This window comes from Pseudorca crassidens, chromosome 19 (genome assembly GCF_039906515.1).
Source record: "Pseudorca crassidens isolate mPseCra1 chromosome 19, mPseCra1.hap1, whole genome shotgun sequence".
Classification (NCBI taxonomy): domain Eukaryota; kingdom Metazoa; phylum Chordata; class Mammalia; order Artiodactyla; family Delphinidae; genus Pseudorca; species Pseudorca crassidens.
In genome coordinates, this window is record NC_090314.1 from 51088777 (window position 1) to 51106134 (window position 17358).

General features: G+C 41.9%; 1 protein-coding gene across 4 annotated transcripts in view; it reads right to left on the reverse strand.

Moving 5' to 3' along the window:
* The window catches only part of PITPNC1 (phosphatidylinositol transfer protein cytoplasmic 1), a 265455-nt gene that overhangs the window by 138631 nt on the left and 109466 nt on the right, over positions 1–17358 (reverse strand). The gene's annotated exons all lie outside the window — the stretch shown is intronic.

Consider the following 17358-nt stretch of genomic DNA (forward strand, 5'->3'; position numbering starts at 1 on the left):
CAGAACATAGGATTTCTCCAGACTTTGGTTGGGGGACACTCTTGGTCCCTTCTCGTTCGTGCACTGAACAAACAGAGTACATCAGGCTCTGTAGATACTGGAGGCAGAGCGATGAACAAGGTCGACCTGGTCTCTGGAGAAGAGGAGGGTTTCCTGAGTTCCACCTCGAAGACACAAGGCTGTGAGCTGAAGGAACTTGAGGCTGACGTAAAAGCCATGGGACCATTTGCCAAGAAATGTGAAACCAACTGCAACTCAAGTAAATGGAGAGGTTTGGTAACAGGGCTGACTTTTAGAAAGCAATCAAGGCTCTTGTGTTTACTACAAAGCAGAAACCCACAGCCAATCACAAGACCAAAAAGGGAGAAAACTAAGATAGAACCTTCCCAGAAATATATCCTGCACCGTCTCCTTGCCACACCCTGCTGTGTCGATGCTCATCTCCTTAACCTTGGCCTCATAACCAGAGGTGTTTCTAGGAGAGAGTTCTAGATTTATGGGGGTAACAGGCTCTTTCCAGAATTAGAAAAGCCCCTGTTTGTGAAGCCTATTGTACCTACCAATCCTTCAGGAAAATGATGGGTGACATCAAGAGATGCTGTTGTTCTGGTTAAAGCTAGAAATATCCTCGTAGGAATGACAGCAATTAGTTTTAGTGTCTTTGAGAACTTCTGAGAGCAGAAGAGCACACTGAATGCAAAGAGAAGCACTTGCTGCTTCATGTACAATTGAACAATGGGAGTTCTTAATGTTTTGAAAGAATTATTCAAGACACTTCATGCCTAGAACAAGAAGATCTCAGTAATATTTGAAGGTCACTGAACCCCTTTGCTTGCTTAAGTGCTAGTTGACACGGCAAGTGGTTTCAGGGCTCTGCTAACTCTAGAGCAATGATGAGAGTTATGACCAAGTTATATCTGTGGTTCAAAGTCTGGAAAACTCCAGCATCTGTTTTCACCTCACTTTGGAGGAGTGGCCCCAGGTTTCACATGCCTGCAGTGGTACCTGTAGCCCATAGGTAGCCGTAGGGTATGTGGCTGGGAAGGCGCCATTCTCCTAAGCAATAGCAGCCTATGGGTGTTTCTTCCTTGGTAAAAAGAAGCAGATAACTGATGGAGAAAAGTATACAGTTGTCAACTCCTGCTCTCCTGAGACAGTTAATGAAGACAGGCAAAATAGAGTAAACTGGGTACATTTCCAGAAATTGCTACATTTAAAAATCTATCTTTGGGGCTTCCCTGGTGGCCCAGTGGTTAGAGTCCGCCTGCCGATGCAGGGGACAGGGGTTTGTGCCCCGGTCCGGGAGAATCCCACATGCCGCGGAGCGGCTGGGCCCGTGAGCCATGGCCGCTGAGCCTGCGCGTCTGGAGCCTGTGCTCCGCAACGGGAGAGGCCACAACAGTGAGAGGCCCGCATACCGCAAAAAAACCCCACAAAAAACAAAAAATTCTATCTTTTTCAGATACATGCACCCCAATGTTCACAGCAACACTATTTACAATAGCCAAGACATGGAAGCAACCTAAATGTCCATCGACAGATGAATGGATAAAGAATATGTGTTATATATATATACACACACATGATGGACTGCTACTCAGCCATAAAAAAGAATGAAATAATGCCATCTGCAGCAACATGGATGGACCCAGAGATGATCATACTAAGTGAAGTAAGTCAGAAAGACAAGTATCATATGATATCACTTATATGTGGAATCTAAAGTATGACACAAATGAACTTATCTACAAAACAGAAACGGACTCACAGACATAGACAACAGACCTGTGGTTGCTAAAGGGGGAGTAGAGGAGGGATGGAGTGGGAGTTTGGGATTAGCAGATGCAAACTATTGTATAGGATGGATAAATGACAAGGCCCTACTGTACAGCACAGGGGACTATATTCAATATCCTATAATAAACCGTATGGAAAAGAATATGAAAAAGAATATGTATAATATATGTGTGTGCGTGTAATTGAATCACTTTGTTATACATCAGAAACTAATACAACATTATAAATCAACTATACTTCAATAAAAATACAAATAAATAAATAACTTTCTGATGCATCTCAGACTTATTCTAATGACCAAGAGAGAGATTCCATCAAATGGTACTTTTAAGGCCGAGTGGTGACCCTGTTCTTGCTCCGTCAACAGTCAGTAATCCTCCATCTCTGTGCATTCTCCTAGGGGAGGCAACGCCGTGATGAAATAAATACAATTCACCGTGTTTTCAAAGAGTGGGGAGAAAAAAGAACACAGAGACAAAATGATGAATCGGAATGCTGTTCCTCACAGGATTCTTTTTTTATTTTTTAATTGTGGTAAAATATAGCTAACAAAATTTACCATTTTAGCCTTTTTTTTTTTTTTTTTTTTTGCGGTACGCGGGCCTCTCACTGCTGTCGCCTCTCCCGTTGCAGAGCACAGGCTCCAGACGCGCAGGCTCAGCGGCCATGGCTCACGGGCCCAGCCGCTCCGCGGCACGTGGGATCTTCCCGGACCGGGGCACAAACCCGTGTCCCCTGCTTCGGCAGGCAGACTCTCAACCACTGCGCCACCAGGGAAGCCCGTTTTAGCCATTTTTAAATGTAGAATTCAGTTGCATTAAGTTCATTCATAATTGTTGTGCAACCAACACCACCTTCCATTTCTGAACTTTTTCATCATTTCAGAAAGAAACTCCGTCCCCATTAGATAGCAATTCCATTCCTCCTCCCTAGTAACCTCTAATCTACTTCCTGTCTATGAACGTGTCTATTCTAGATACCTCATGTAAGTGAAATCACACAATGTGCGTCCTTTCTTGATGGGCTTTTTCACTTTAGCATAACGTTTTCAAGGTTCATCCATGTTGTAGTATGTGTCAGAATTTCATTCCTTTTTAAGGCTGAAAAACATTCCATTGTATGTGTATACCATGGATACTTATTCATGCATCTGCTGATGGGTATTTGGGTGGCTTCCACCCTCTGGCTATTATTGTGACTAATGCTGCTATGAACGTTGGTATACAAGTATCTGTTTGAGTTCACACCTAGATGTGGATTTGCTGGATCATATGATAATTCTATGTTTAACTTTTTAAGGAACCACCAAACTGTTTTCCACAGCAGCTGCACCATTTTATTCCCAGCAACAATGCACAAGGATTCCAGTTGCTCCACATCCTTGCCAACACTGGTTACTTTCCATTTTTTGTTTGTTTTTCAATAATAGCCATCCTAATGGGTGGGATGTGGTCACATGATGTTGTAAAGTCAACGCTAATTTCTTTCTTGGATCTCACTGTTGTAAGGCTCTCTTTAGGTGGTGCTTGGGCATGTCAAATCTGTCTTCCAAATAAGTACTTGCGACTGCCCTGGGAGAGATTTCAACTCTACCATTTATTTAAATCAGAAGACCTTTCTGATAAAGCACTGATGAACTGAGGTGGTTATTTTTCAGGGAATTGGAGGGTGTCCCTTTGAAATGCTCTGCCTGCAAACAGAAGATGAAAATGCAATAAATCCCTTTACGTAAAAAGGCCCCAACATATTCATAATAGTTAAGTCACTATGGTGTAGGGCACCACAAAGAGACAGCCATGAATTATTACCTTAGGGAGTCCAGGGGTGGTGGTGGGCATGACCTGAAAAGGCACTTCTATTTCTCTTATAGAAGCTGCTTTCAGGATTATTTTGATGGCCCAGCCAGGAATGTAGTAAATTATAGAATCACAATGTAGAAGGCAGCAAACAGTCTTGCAGAATTTACTTATGAATCAAACGTGTATGACTTATATTCAAAGATTTGAGGTAAAAAAAGCCACTCTGGGTAATTTGCCTTTTTCATGTTTTTCTTATGGTTTAAGTCACTCTTTATTCTATTTTAGGTGAAGCTACTCTTGAAAAAGTAATCTTGGAAATAACTTTAGACTCTGCAGTGGATTTAAGTAGTTTCTCATGCTTGCTAGTTGTGTGTGTTTTTTTTTAAGTATACAATTCAGTAGTTTTTAGTATATTCACAAGGCTATGCAACTGTCTCCACTATCTAATTCCAGAATATTTTGATCATCCCCAAAAGAAACTCCACACCCATTAGCGGTAACTCCCCGTTCTCCCCTCCTCCCAGCCCCTGGCAACCACTAATCTACCTTCAGTCACTATGGATATGGTCATTCTGGACATTTCATATAAATGGAATCATACAGTATGTGGCCTTTTGTGACTGACTGCTTTCACTTAGCATAGTGTGTTTTTTTTTAATTGAAATATAGTTGATTTACAATGTTGTGTTAATTTCTGGTGTACAGAAAAGTGATTCAGTTATACATATATATTCTTTATCATATTCTTCCATTATGGTTTATCACAGGATATTGAATATAGCTCCCTGTGCTATACAATAGGACCTTATTGTTTATCCATTCTGTATATAATAGTTTGCACCTGCTAATCCCAAACTCCCACTCCATCTCTCCTCCACCCCCACCCACCCCTGCAACCACAAGTCTGTTCTCTATGTCTGTCGGTCTGTTTCTGTTTTGTAGATAAGTTCATTTGTGTCATATTTTAGATTCCACATATAAGTGATATCATATGATATTTGCCTTTCTCTTTCTGACTTACTTCACTTAGCATGATCATCTCTAGGTCCATCCATGTTGCTGCAAATGGCATTATTTCATTCTTTTTTATGGCTGAATAGTATTCCATTGTATATGCATACCACCTCTTATTTACCCATTCATCTGTCAACCTAAATGGACATTTAGGTTGTTTCCATGTCTTGGCTATGGTGAATAGTGCTAGCATAAAGTTTTTAAGATTCATCCATGTTGTAGCATGTATCAGTATTTCCTTCCTTTTTTACTGCCAAATAATATTCCGTTATATGGCTATCCCATGTCTGTTCATTTATCACTTGATAAATATTTGGGTTATTTCCACTTTTTGGCTATTACAAGTAATACCACAATGAACATATATGTATGAATCTTTGTGTGGACTTGTGTCCATGTCTCTTGGGTAGATATCTAGGGGTGAATTGCTGGGTCATATGATAACTATGTTTAACCTTTTGAGGAACTGCCAGACCGTTTTCCACATCTGGTACACCATTTGACATTCCCACCAATAATGTCTCATACTTACTTTTGATAATTTTAAGTGACTTGTAGAAAGTCAAACAAGTGACATCAAAAACCAAGAATAAATTATGGGACAAGTGTGGCCTTGCTTGCTCATGTCACCATATTTGAAACTTGGGCACGTCTGATGAACAGACATCCTGGGCAACTGTCCAGGCTCATGGTGTCTTTTCATTAACCTGCGGGGACAACAAAGAGCTAAGTATGACACTACAGACAATTAGGAGCTAAGATAGCAGATCCAAAGGTACTAATTATACGACACAAACGGAAAGTGTGCGAGGGTTAGAAAGGGAGCGGCACAGACTACAGTTGTCCAGGAGGGCATCACACAGAAAATGAGGCTTGACCTGTGTGTGGACAGGCACTAGCCTGTTAAGAAGGAAGCGGGAAGTCACAGCCTGCAAATAAATTCTGGACATTTACTTGCTCACAGCAAAACGTCACTACTTCCTAGGGCCTCTGAAGATGCACACAGAAATAATAATAAAAGCTGCCACACAAAAGGGTGTGGAGAAAAGGGAACACTCCTGCACTGTTGGTGGGAAAGTAAATCGGTGCTGCAACTATGGAGGACAGTACGGAGGTTCCTTAAAAAACTAAAAATAGAGTTACCATGGGATCCAGCAATCCCACTCCTGGGCATATATCTGGAAAAGACAAAAATGCTAATTCAGAAAGATACATGCACCCTATGTTCATAGCAGCACTATTTACAATAGCCAAGACATGGAAGCAACCTAAATATTCACCAACAGAGGAATGGATTAAGAAGATGTGGTGTATATATATATATACACACACAATGGAATACTACTCAGACATAAAAAAGAATGAAATAATGCCATTTGCAGCAACATGAACGGACCTAGAGATTATCTTACTACTAAGTAAAGTAAGTCAGACAAAGACAAATATATGAAATCACTTATGTGTGAAATCTAAAAAAACGATACAAATGAACTTATTTACAAAACTTATTTACAAAACAGAAATAAACTCACATAGAAAACACACTTGTGGTTACCAAAGGGGAAAGGTGGGGGGATAAATTAGGAGTTTGGGATTAACAAATACACAACTACTACGTATAAAATAGCTAAGCAACAAGGATTTATTGTGTAGCAGAGGGAATTATATTCAGTATCTTGTAATAACCTATAATGGAAAAGAATCTGAAAAAACTGAATCATTTTGCTGTACACCAGAAACAAACACAACATTGTAAATCAACTATACTTCAATAAAAAGTTGTTTGTTTTGGAAAAAAAGCAAAGAAGAATAATGCTGCTACACGGTGCTAACTTTTCTGGGGTCAGCATGGTCCTAAAGCATTCATACGTATTTAATCCTCACAGCAACTCTATGAGATAGTAGTATTTTTATCCCTGTTTTACAAATGAAGAAACTGGTGCACACAGAGGTTGAGTAACTTGCCCAACTTCACCCAGCTAGAAAGTAGCAGAGCTGGGATTTGAAACCAGGCAGTCGAGCTCCGGGATTTACCATCCCTTGTCTCTGGCATTCATCTCCTCAGCCACTTGCTTGACATGAAAAGCTATTTATTAATAAGGCTGGGTGAAAGTACCCTGGGAAATAAAGTGACCTTCCTCACTCTTTCATGCTGCTGACAGTTTTAGGTGGATATTAGGAGTTTTTTAAAGAGGTGGGAGATGGCAGTGCCAACGAGAGCAAGCAGAGAAGGAGGTCACGGGAAGTTACCAGGGGGGACAAAATTAGAAGCTAAGAGCCCAAGGTTCTTGGCCCTGCTCCTGGAAACTCTTCCTCCTACACAAATTCTGACACACGGCAATTAAAGGAAGCATACCCACCCATACAAGTCCTTGAGATGTTAAAGTAAAAATTAAAATTAATGAGTCCATCTAATTTGGACTCACAAAACACGTGGGTAGAAGAAACTCCTGCAGCTGACAGCTGATGTGACAGTTATTTCATGAAAAGGAATAGAACTTCCCTGCCTGCCTTCAGATTTGAATGTTTCCAAATGTGATTGTAAACCTTAGCCTGAAACAATGTGCAGGACCGGAGCTGAATACAGATATTCTGGGGAGAAAATCCCTTCAGCTTCCCCAGTCAAGCTGATGTGAGGGAAAGTGAGATGAAATATCCACTTCTCTTCACCCTTCTTGAGAGCCCAAGGCAGTGGGCTCAGACGCTCTTAACAATTGAAATTAGATTCCTAAAGGCATTGTGGAAAACAAGAATTGCATACTCAAAGGCTTCATTAAACTTCTGCAGTCATCTGAATCTAAATACACTGAAGTGATAGATGCTACCCTTTTGATTCCCTCCCCCCCTCCCCAAGAAATGTAAAATCTGACTTACATGCATATCCCTAGTGATCAACCTTACAGGACAGTCCGTAAGGCAAACCACAAACTCCTGTCCTCACTCCTAGAGTGAGGAAAAGACTCTAACCTTGAAAAATCACATCATTCCTGGTTTTCCTCCTCTTTGGCAAGCCTCCTCCCCATTCCCAGAGGAAGACATTTCCAGAACTTCTGACAACCCTCAGAGGAGGAAGGCCTTCCTTCCTCCTCTTGGGCAGATGGTATTTGCATACTGACATATTGTAAATCTAGTCACCCAGGTAACAGGCTCCCGTTGGCAACAGCTCAACGAAGGTCAGCTTGATTCCGTCTAAAATTAGAAGTCAGACCAATCGGATTTTTAATTGTTCAAGGTAGGAGGCCCAGTTAGATGGCAAATCCAATTCTGAAAGTGAATTTTTCAATTGGGAGATTCAGCACAAATTAATAAGGGCAAGTTGGCGGGGGGAGGGCAGGGTTGGTAAAAAAGGCAAGTTGGAGCATTTCAACATGATAATAATAATAGGTTTTGACATGTGGAAGATTTTGGCTCTGTGACTTTCCTGTTTCTATGAATAATCCTTCTATGACTCCAGTGTCCATTAGTAGATGTGTTCTCGACCTTGCATCTCCCATAACCTTCACAGGCAATTGGTCATTAACGACTGGTAATTCCATGCCAGCTATCTCAGGCCTTCCACAGTTGACCATCTCCAACTCCACCATGGTCCCCTGTATCTCTGCCCCATCTCTCCCTCCCTCACAGTCAAACTGCTTGGCACTAAGACCCATCTTTTCCATCCTCTTTTGTCTTGGCCCACACAGATCCCTCCTACCTGGGATTTGCTCCCTTCTTTTCTTTCCCTGACCATGGACAAGGGTCTCAGATGGGCTTCAAGGAATGCATGAATTGTGCACAATTCCCCCCACTGTTAACTTCTCAAAAGATCCACCTCCCCGCAAAATGTTAAGAGCCACCAGCTATCTAATTACAGATGGTATCTACACTGGCATTTCCTAAAATGACTTTAAGGAATGTCAGTTCCATAGGATGTTAGTTAAATAGTGGGGAGAAAAGAGCATCACGCTCACATAAGCTTGGGAAACACTAGGTCAAGCAGGTCGGACGGGTGTTTTTTTGTTTTTTTTGCGGTACGCGGGCCTCTCACTGTTGTGGCCTCTCCCGTTGCGGAGCACAGGCTCCGGATGTGCAGGCTCAGTGGCCATGGCTCATGGGCCCAGCCGCTCCGTGGCATGTGGGATCTTCCTGGACCGGGGCACGAACCCGTGTCCCCTGCATCGGCAGGCGGACTCTCAACCACTGCGCCACCAGGGAAGCCCAGGACGGGTGTTTTCAAGGTGGGCCTTTGCTGCACCTTAGCTGTACGGAGGGGCACTGTGCACCACTGATTTCATGGGAGACGCTTTCTCAGCAGACACTTCTCAATATCCCCTCGGTGGCCCCTAGGAAAGCTGGGCTTTACTTCTAATCACAACTACCAAGTCATGCACTGCTTTGTGTTAGTTCCTCCATTACTCTTTTGAGCTATTTATTTTTTACTCCATATTTTTAACAATTGTTAGGAATCCTATCATTGCACTTATCACCTTACGTTGTGCTCATTTTATATCATTTTATATCTATCTCTCCTACTAACTGGAAGCCACTTGAGAGTGGAGTACACACCTTGATATCATATCCCCAACGCCAAACTGACCAGAGCTTAGACGCTCAGTATATGTTCAAATGAATGACTGAAGGTATGAATGATTGAGCTTATCTCCCCAACTGGATGACAAGTTCCTTCAGAACACAAACTACATTTTAAACCTCCTATGTTCCCATAGCACCTAGAAAACAGCTTTTCATATGGCAAAAGAGTCAATAAAATTATGAAAATGTAAATCCATTAGAGAATATTTATCAAACACCAATTATGCCCTGGGCACCAAGGTTATTAAAATGATAAAGTACAGTCCCTGCCGTCAAGGAGCTTAGGTTCTAGTAAGGGAAACAGACATATAAACAAAAAATGATGATAAAATATAAATACTTGAAAAGGAAGAACAGGCTGCCTGCGAACACAAGATAGAGCCCTCGTGTATGCTTGTGGAAGCTGGGAGGCGTCAGTGCTCTATGATGCTGAGATTTGATGAGGGATCTGCCACTGGGGCCTGACCACCCAGGTCCTCAACCGGCCATGCTAAGCCACACTTTGGGGGGAAACTGGACAAGATGCTGCTCAAGCTGAGGCATTATTCACACTTGCTCTGTCCTCAGCCCCAACAGGGGTTCCAAGCCTAGTGAGCGGCCCTCCCCGCCTGCAACTGGCAGGGCCTGCTGCCCAGGGAGAGCTGTCCTGGGGGTGACAGCCAGGCAGGCAGCCTGGCCTCACTGTCTTCAAGTCCACAGCCAAAGCTCGACCCTCTAAGTCTCACCACTTTGAGAGTGAAGGACGGGCAGTCCAAAGAAAGGAACACACCAAGGGAAAAGAATGGAAGCACATCTCTCCTCCCTGAGAAGGAGGGCATGGCTGGTCTCATTAGCCCTCTTGGCCTTTCAGCCCACGAATGCCAGGACTCATAACCCTCAGTTTTATGGGGAAAGCTGGGGATCCTAAGAGGCAGCATGCCAAGAAAGACAGATCATGTCCCTAGACACAAATCCAGTAAACTTTCCTCCCCTTGATCCATCCAAAAAGGCTCTCCTGCTCTTTGCAGGAGGAGGGGCGGGGGGGTGGGGGGTAGAACAACCCAACACCCAGGCCTCGGTATCTTTTCAAACTTCCAAGTTAAGGTTGAGAACCACTGGGGAAAAGGAGCAGAGAGGGCCCTTAAACGCCCAGTAGAGGCAGGTTGTTAGGACTGATTCATATAGAATTCACATCTCTATTGTCTCCAGGGGCAGGTTAGGTCAATGAATGAAGCTCATGGCTAAAATGAACAAACTGGGGTTTCCCTGGTGGCACAGTGGTTAAGAATCCACCTGCCAATGCAGGGGACAGGGGCTCGAGCCCTGGTCCGGGAAGATCCCACATGCTGCAGAGCAACTAAGCCCGTGTGCCACCACTACTGAGCCTGCGCTCTAGAGCCCACAAGCCACAACTACTGAGCCTGCGTGCCACAACTACTGAAGCCCGTGTGCCTAGAGTCCGTGCTCTGCAACAAAAGAGGCCACCGCAATGAGATGCCCGTGCACTGCAAGGAAGAGTAGACCCCGCTCGCTGCAACTAGAGAAAGCCTGCACGCAGCAACGAAGACCCAACTCAGCCAAAAATAAATAAATAAATTTAAAAATAAAATAAAATGAACAGATTCACTTTCTCGGCAAATTAAACACATGGGGCAATCCTTCACTTATACATAGAAATATGTTCAATATACAATTTTTGTCTTAGTTTCCCACTTTTAGTAGAGACACGGGTACCAGGATATATTCCTCTACCTTAAGGAAAACAACAAGGCAAGTATGATGATGAATTATAAATGATAACCAGCTGCATGGGAGAGGGAAAGGGGAAGAACCGGCGTGGGGGCGGGGCGGGCAATAGGAACCTGGAGAACCCACGCCCCGTCTAAAGGGGGCGCAGCGACCCAGCTCTAGTGGAGGCTAGTCAACATTTCCTATTACTCAAGAAAAGCTGGAAATGTAGATTTTTATATGAACATCCTACTTCTAAATGTTGGCCAAAATTAAAAAACAACTCATAACACTCTATAAACATGAGAAACTGATGAGCTACATTTAGCCACATTAGTTTGTAACCTCTGATTACATGTAACTCGGTTACAATAAAGAGAGAAAACAGATGTGCACAAGCAGAATAATACTGGAAAGTGTTATATTCGGAGCCAAGCTGCCTTATTAATGTTTGAGCCCCAAGACAATTATAGGAATGCAGAAGATATAAGAACACTGTAAATGTTTTAGCATTGTTCCATTTTCAGAGGCTTTCTCCATATCCTCACCATCTCAATACTGACACTGGCCAGGAAGCATAATTTAGAAAACAAAGAGTACACTTTATTACAGCAATAATAACAATAGTTAGTGTTTCCCAAACGTTTACACTGTATGAAGCAAGGACTAAGTGCTTTACATAACAATTATCCCATTTAATCCTGAAGGCAACCCTTTGTTGTAGGCAAAATTACCATCTCAGTTTTCAGATGAGGAAACTGGGGCATAGAGAAGTTAGGAAAATTATCAAAAGTCACACAGATATGTGGAGCAGCTGGGACTCACCCCAGGTCTCTCCCACCAAAAGTCCTGGGCTGGACATCACTCCTTCCAGCTCTGAGGCAGGAAGTGGTAGTCAGCACAGGGGTCTGAAGAGAGGGAACAGATTTCCCATCCTGGCAGGTAGAGCACAGAAATGAGGAATTGAAGTGTACAGCCAAGTAGAAGCCGGGGAAGGACTCAAAGAAATACAAATGGCCGATAAACAAATGAAAAATATTCAACCTCAAGTATTCAGTATCACTACAGAATTTTACAATGGGAAGACATGTAAAAAAAATCTTTTTAACACAAACTAAAACTTCTCACCTATCAGATTAGTAAAGATGAAAAAGGTTTGCCAGTGTTGGTGAGGTGGAGGGAATAGACCCTTGATCACACTGGTGGGAGAGTGAAGTGATTAAATCCTTTAGGAAGATGATTTTATCTATTAAAATTTAAGATGTTTATATCATTTGACCTAGTTACTCTACCTAGGAATTTTTCCTAGAGAAACTGTTTTGCAATTGTGCAAAGATTTATATGCTTCAGATTACTCATTATATGCAATAGCACAAAGCTGGAAAAACTCCAATTGTCTATCAATGGGACCAGCTAGATAAATCAAGGTACATCCAAATAATGAAATACAATACAGCTATTAAATCATGAAATAGATCTCTACTTGCCAAAATGGAGAGAGGCCCCAGATGCATAGTTAAGTGGAAAAAAAAAAAAAAGTACACTGCAAACAGTAGGTATAGCAGGAGTTTCAGTAAAGTGCACACACATGTACTAGTATATGAATGGGGGAAAAAACTAAAAAAAATTATATAGTCAATTGTTAACGATAATTACCTAAGAGAGGATTGTGGGAAATGTACTTCTGTAAGGTTTGAAGCTTTTATAAAAAGCATGTGTTTTTCAATTAAAGAAATAAGTTGGGGGCTTCCCTGGTGGCGCAGTGGTTGAGAGTTCGCCTGCCGATGCAGGGGACACGGGTTTATGCCCCGGTCCGGGAAGATCCCACATGCCGCGGAGCGGCTGGGCCCGTGGGCCATGGCCGCTGAGTCCGCGCGTCCGGAGCCTGTGCTCCACAACGGGAGAGGCCACAACAGTGAGAGGCCTGTGTACCGCAAAAAAAAAAAAAAGAAAAGAAAATAAATAAGTTGGTATGGAAAAGGTGACCCTATGCTGAAATTGCAAGGCAGGATTCCTATTCCTGGGGTGTACGGTACACAGAATAAGAAAGGGACCTGAGGGTGTTTATTGACATGGGCAGTTGCACAGGTTGTGTACTGCACAAGAGCACCCTCTTGAGTTGTACAGGGCTTGGGGCATTAGATAGGCTCTTGAAACAAGAACTCAGAAAGGTAACCAAAGCAAGAGTCTTGGCATCCATGCAGGACAAGAGGTTATCAAAATGTGGCCCAGAGAAGAGAGGTAGAAGTTACCCAAAATAGGGAGAAACTCCTATCTTTTCAAAGTAATTTGCAAAGCTCTGCATAAAGTGAGACTATGTACTTAGAACTGTTGAAGTAAATCTGCCTCCAATTTGAGTGGATTGTGTCCTAGAATTTCCTTTTCAGGCTAAAGTGTTTTGAAGCTCCCATAGAAATAATATCATTAGGTCAGCCTGAGGAAGGCTAACTGACCCACAATTTTCCTAAATAAAAGCCCAACCACCATTTCTAATAATGTTTCTTAAAAAGAAATGCATTGAGTTCCAGCAGTGTGTGAGGAAATGAGGAACTTAATTCCTCTTCCTTGCCCTCAAATAGTGGAATGTTCCCCAAAGTATGTTCCTCTTACATCTAAAGGATGTGAATATTATGTTCCACTTTAAAACATTTTTTTCCCCTTTTGATCAGAGAGCTCCATAATCAAATAAGTCTGAAAGAAACTGGTTCAAACCAAGTTGAACAGGTTTTATTTTATCTTATTTTAGTTTTTAACTGTGGTAAAATATACATCACAGAAAATTTACCATTTTAACCATTTTAAAGTATACCATTCAGTGGCATTAATTACTGCCACAGAATGGTGCAACCATCACCAGAACTTTTTCACCATCCCAAACAGAAACTCTTTACCCATGAAACACTAACTCGGCATCCCCCTCCCATCCCCCCACCCCTGGCAACCACCATTCTACTTCCTATCTCTATGAATTTGCCTATTCTAAGTACTTCATATAAGTGGAATCATACAATAGTTGTCCCTTTGTATGTTTTGTAAGGACACTGAAGTTTCTGTCTCGGTTAACTGGTAGGATGGGGAAAACGGACTATGTTCCGGGGCTCGAGAGAGGAGGAGGAGAAGCAGACTTCAGAAGGAAGACAGAAGTTTCTGTGAAGTTGAGGAGTCAGGAAACAACTAGATGAAGGTGACCTGGACATAATTAAACACATACTGGTTTGGAGTCTATAAAAAAGACCTAGGCTGGACCACTGAAATGGACAGCATCCTGAAGGTGGTACAGCCAAGGCAGAATAGGGATGGGAGGCAGGACCCAGTAGCATCCAGCAATTAGTGGGAGAGGAAGGAAGAAAGCCTGGGGAACACAACTGAGAAGGCTGAGCCAGAGACACAGAAGGAACCAGGAGCATGCCTCCTAAGGGTTCCCCTGCCTCTGGTCTCCGGCCTTGCATTCAACCTATTCGTTTTGGAATCACCTGTCTAGAGCACAGATTTACTCTTGATCTGATTCTCTCACCCCAAATTTAAAACCTTCAATGTTTTCCCCCAATAGGCAGAGCAAAATCTGGCCTCCTTACCAAAGTTTCAAGATCCTCTCAGCCCTGCCTCTCTCACCACCCACCCCACTTCATTTGCTGTGCTCCCGCTCAATACTGCACATTTTTTCAATGGGCTCTTCTGCTTGGTGTACGCATCATTCTTTCTGCGTATTTGCCTATTAATATTTGGCCCTCATTTCAAGGCCCAGCTTCCATCTCACCTTTTCTGAGAGGTCAAAGTGGATTCCTGAAATGGGGATGATTGTGCCTATTCCCTATAATCCTACAGAGCTGCACTATATCCTTAAAAAACAACAAAATCATACTATTATCTGGTTATTAAATTGATTTGTTTTCCTTATAGAAAAATTAGAATATGGTAAAGAGTTTTCTTACTCATCCAGAAATAAACAATAGTAACATTTAGGTACGTATTCTTTTTAGTCTTTCAAAATGCTTTTAAGCTAAATTAGAAATTATACTAAATATATCACTTCGTAAAGTGCTTTTCCTAACTGAATATATTATTATCAGCATTTCCCATATCTTTAAATATTCTTCAAAAATTATTAATGGCTGCACAAGATATCCCTTGTATGGACATAATTTAATGAACACCCAATTACCAAATAAGAATTTAAAAATTTTTTGTTTACCCCAGTGCATTACACATAGTAAGTATTGAGAAGATGTTTGTTGAATTGAATTTTTATCATTGATAGAAGACAATAGCAATTGCCAATTCCTGTTCTGAATTTACTCTAGCATTCAAATAGCAAATAATTTGTTTGTTTATTTATTTAATTTCGGTCTCGCCACGTGGCTTGCGGGATCTTAGTTCCCCAACCAGGGACTGAACCTGGGCCCTCGGCAGTGAAACGTGGAGTCCTAACCACTGGACTGCCAGGGACTTCCCACAAATAAAGTATTAAATGGAAAAAAGTTTTTTTCAGCTTGTATGATAACATGGACTTGCAGAATTTATAAACTTTTGCCAGAAAAGCCAATTAAAACTGAAGAAACTACTACTTTCCCCAGCCCATGAGGGCCACCACATCTTCTTCCAAAGACTGAAATCCATGATTAAGGCAGTGATGTGGACAAAACAAACAAAATCGTAAATCTATAGAGAGATTGTATATTCAGAAAACTTCTAGAGATCTTTAGCATCATCTAATCTGGAAGTTTGTGTAAAATCTTACTTCATCTTTTTTTGTTTCTCCTTTCTTCAGTATTTCTCTTCACATTAAAATATATTGGCACTTTTTCAGTTGGTAAAAGCCAGTTAAATAGGATTTATGCACTTGCCCACGATCAAGTGAACTTTCATTGTCACTAACTGGTCTACCTGGCACACAGTTGTGTCTCCCCAGCATGACGACTTAAGCAAGGAAGGAGAGAAAATGGAAAGGAACTGAATGGGACTGATACCAGCCCAGTGCCCATGAGGGCAGGCAAGGGGTTTCAAGGATGGGGTAACAACAGAGGGCCAACAACTGGAAAAAGCATACAGCCAAAAAGCCATGATGGAAGCCCCAGTGCAAACTAGGTAAAGAGGTAGAGCTGCTGGCCAGAATAGAAAGAAACATCGGCAAACAAATTTGGGAAGAAAAGAGAGTTACGCCACAATTTTATGTATGGCCCAGCTGGCATCTGTGTGAATAGGTACACACGCAAGTGGCTTCCCTGGTGGCGCAGTGGTTAAGAATCCGCCTGCCAATGCAGGAGACACAGGTTCGAGCCCTGGTCCGGGAAGATCCCACATGCCGCAGAGCAACTAAGCCCATGCACCACAATTACTGAGCCTGTGCTCTAGAGCCCGCGAGCCACAACTACTGAAGCCCACGCACCTAGAGCCCATGCTCCCAACAAGAGAAGCCACCACAATGAGAAGCCCACACACCACAACGAAGGGTAGCCCCCGCTTGCCACAACTAGAGAAAGCCCGCCTGCAGCAAGAAAGACCCAACACAGCCAAAAATAAAAAAATAAAATAAAATAAATAAAGTTGTATTAAAAAAGAAGCAATATTGTAACAAATTCAATAAAGACTTAAAAAATAAAAGGTACACATGCAGAGGTTCAAACACATCCCTTTCTCTGAAACTACTATTTGAAGATCTCCTCTAGATGTCTAAGAAGTATCAAAATTAAGAGCTCAAGACAGAAAAGGTCTAGTAGTGTACAGTGAAACCAGCAAAATAGTATGTCTAAATAATCACTATAAATATGAAATACTGACTGAAAATTAAAATTTTAAAATATAATAGTCAATGCAAAAAAAGTATTAATAACATTCTGAGAGCTACATGTTTTATTGTAGGTGGAGGTGGCTTGAAGGAACATAAATGAAGAAGGGGAGGGAAGACAAAAAATATTGTTCCACGTATTGATTACTTTGACCTCGATAATCAGAAAAAGTAAAGGTTGAGAATGCTTTTTGCAAAGTTTAAAGGAAGGATTAAAACAGGATGTGATGCTGCGGAGCGGCTGGGCCCGTGAGCCATGGCCGCTAAGCCTGAGCGACCGGAGCCTGTGCTCCGCAACGGGAGAGGCCACAACAGTGAGAGGCCCGTATATTGCAAAAAAAAAAAAAACAAAAAAAAAACCAGGATGTGAATTTTCAAATCACTAGAGAAGATATAATGCATATAGCAAATAGCAAATGTTAAAGGAAAAATAAAATAAGATGAAACAAGATCATACTATTAGTTATAATTTTAAAAGATACACACTTCCATATTAAAAGGAAATAACTTTCATATTGAGTGGAAAAAAATAAAACCCAGTGACATTTTTTCTTACAAGAGACAAGTCTTAAACTAAACGAGACTGAAACGTTACAATAAAAGGATGATCAAAGATTTAGCAGACAACAGGGCTTCCCTGGTGGCGCAGTGGTTGAGAGTCTGCCTGCCAATGCAGGGGACATG